The sequence below is a fragment of the Macrobrachium nipponense genome, chromosome 7 (assembly GCF_015104395.2).
Source record: "Macrobrachium nipponense isolate FS-2020 chromosome 7, ASM1510439v2, whole genome shotgun sequence".
Lineage (NCBI taxonomy): Eukaryota > Metazoa > Arthropoda > Malacostraca > Decapoda > Palaemonidae > Macrobrachium > Macrobrachium nipponense.
Genome location: NC_061109.1, coordinates 72489662 through 72493115, shown reverse-complemented (window position 1 = coordinate 72493115; position 3454 = coordinate 72489662).

Below are 3454 nucleotides of genomic sequence, written 5' to 3'. Positions count from 1 at the left end.
TAACATTCTACCCTCCAGACTAAGAATTCACTCCCAGACCCAAAATGTCAAAAGTTCATTATATTAGTCAGGTTAGAGAATCCAGTCTCTAGTACCATGGAATAGAACCCATCTGTAATAAAGATAACAATGGATAAAAGATACACTTCACACATCACTCTATTTTCAAAGTAATTAAGTAGAGAATGTATTTCACACTTCTCTCTCTTTTCAAAGGTAATGGTTTTCTAAGTCTTACAAAATATGTGTCATACCTTTATAATGGTGGTTTTCTCTCCCGACACCTGGCGTGTACCAACTGACCTCTTTGTTCTCACCAAAAGGAATGTGACTTTCGCAAGTGCCCTGGTCTATTAGACCTGTAACATCCGTACAAACGAATGTACATGCTTAACGACAAGACGAGCGGCCTCTTGGTTAAAACGCTTCCGTACCCAAATTCCTTCACTCAAGTAAGCTGCCCCTACAGTTCAGCCTGTTTTCCAATCAAGACATGATATGTGATTCACTAACATTGCACACTTGTAAGATATCTATATTATTGGCAACCGAGGATCTCGTTTCCATTCGTATGTATCTAATCTGTTCATGTGGATTTTAGTTCTCTATTTGCAAACTCTTGGGCCTACAGTTCATGTGTTCGAAAGTCCTTGTTTAGAACTTTCACAAATAATACCGATTATTATTTATATAACTGTATGTGTCACTTACAGGGCTTAATCCACCCGTATCTTCTGTAAGGAGATGGATGAGGCTTTCCTTGCCTCCTGTAATGAAATGAGCTTCAGGTCGTTTTTATCTCTCAAATTGTCATCTAATTGATTTGTCTGATGACTAGTCCATCAAGTCCCAAAAGCTTAAAAGCATCTTTGCCTCTGGCCTTTACATTAGGAAAATATACAGTACTTAAGTACATATTCATACTTTAAAAGCTCTATGAATTATCGTTAAATTGCTCAAAGAAGTGTGTTTAAACTATTAAAATATCATAAAAACTGCGCTTAAAATAATCTTAAAACTGTTTTTTAAATGCTCTTATAACAGTTATCTAGAAGTTTTAAATCAGAAGGATAGTTATGATGGTTCTTATTTATAAATATCTCTTTTTCCTCGGCCGCAGCAGCCCACGACTATTTCAGGGATTTCCTGAAGCAATTGAAACTTTCATTGTGCAAACCTTGGAATGTTTTTGAAAAATATTTCCCAATAAGTACCAAACTGCATTATTGCTAATTAACATCTTTAGTAAATTCTCTCTCTCTCTCTCTCTCTCTCTCTCTCTCTCTCTCTCTCTCTCTCTCTCTCTCTCTGTATAAGCCAGGGATACAGTTGTACATTTTGTTGTACAGCGTCATGTATTCGCTATGGTTTTTAACAGAGGCTTTCGAACGACCGTGGTTCTCAAAGCTCTCTCTCTCTCTCTCTCTCTCTCTCTCTCTCTCTCTCTCTCTCTCTCACACACACACATACATTTTACTTCCGAAGAAGCAGACTCTTAATCACGTTCCTGCCCTTATAAAGTTACACGAACCTAGAAATGCTACGCCATCATTTTCAAATAATGACCAGAGCTATACCATGGTTTCCTTCAGGGAAGAGGGCGGAGAGGCCTTGCATCTTTAATCCCTCTTTCACTGACGTTAGTCCAAACACCACATCATGACTACAATAAATCAGAGGGATACATTCGCCCCACCCCTCACCCCTTCCCCCAATTCCTACAAGTATCCCCCCCAAGGCCCCAGCAGTGTCATTTGTCTTTCGTTTTCATCTTTCAGATTTTCCTGTCTTCGTCTATGACGAAAATCAGTTCTTAATTTAAGTGATCTTTGGCTTTTCTTAGAAATCCCTAATCCACTTTGCTTATGGCTTTCTAAATATGTTGATTTGCATTACGAAGCAATTTTCTGAAGCTTGCAAGAGTTGTTCAAGGTCATACACGTCAATATAAAATCATCCATTAGGCAACTCGTATAAACCTTTAGAAAAAACAAAAGGGAGTTAAAGGTTTTAAAACCTTGTTTGATTACTTTCAACACCAAAGGCTCGTATATCTAATTGTCTCCATTACTACAAGAGAAAAGACAATAACAACATCTAATGCTACAACCATCACTTACAGCCATAATTATAGCTTACATCGTGATGACATTGATTTTATGATAAAAAACACAGAGTACTGCACAACACCGCATAGAAATAATAACAAACACGAGTGCATAAAAGGCATAACAACCATGTCTCATCCTGTCAGGTAATGGCGTCGTGACGTGATATCGAAAGCACTTTCTCTTTCAGGTCCTCTGGCGACAGAATGAGCCTTCATCACGCAAATGGCGGATTTGTTTTAATATATTGTGTTGGGTCTTTTCTTCAGGCAATATTTGATGCGACCCTCGCTTTAAGAGTCTTGGCACTTCTGTATGATAGTGGGTGGACTTCATTATTATTTTGGTTTTATACCTTTAATAGTGGGGGCTCTATTATTACAACAATTCTAAATGTAACTTATATATCTAGACCTTAGGTAATAGCCCTATTATAACATTTCTCTATGTAAACTATATATCTAGACTTTAGGTAATGACCCTGTTATCATAACATTTCCCTATGTAACCTATATATCTAGACTTTAGGTAATGACTCTGTTATTAAAACATTTTCCTATGTAACCTATATATCTAGACTTTAGTTAATGACCCTATTATTATGACATTTCCCTATGTAACCTATATATCTAGACTTTAGGTAATGACCCTATTATTATAACATTTCCCTATGTAACCTATATATCTAGACTTTAGGTAATGACCCTATTATTATAACATTTCTCTATGTAACTTATATATCTAGACTTAGGTAATGGTCCTGTTGCAATAACATTTCTCTATGTAACCTACATATCTAAACTTTAGGTGATGGCCCTATTATTGTAACGTTTATTTAGTGTACCTTATATATTCAGACTGAAGGTGATGGTCGTATTAATATAATATCTATATATTGTGGTATCTATATGCGTATATTAATGTGAATACTTTCGTCAATAAATGATTATATAGTTGATAAAACTAGTGTTCCATATGATTTTTTTTATTGTAGCTCTGAAAATAACTTACCAGTGGAAAAAGTTAGTGTTGTGAAAAAAGATTATCAGTTTTTTTATTATACGATAACAAGTAAACGTTTTTATATCGTTTTTTAAGTCATATCATCTATTTAAAAAGCTGTAACAGCTGGAGAAACTTTTTATGTATAAGAAAGGTATGTTAATTTTTTAGTGTTTGGTAACGAACAAATTCTTAGGTTAAGAGCTCATGTTGGCATAAGGCCGTTACCGGAGGATTCTCTAATGAGCGATGATAATCACAAAAACAGACAGGAAAGAATAATGTCAGGTAAATAAGGAAATGGGGAAATTGGGAATTTTTCCTAAATAATGTTGGTTCTGACA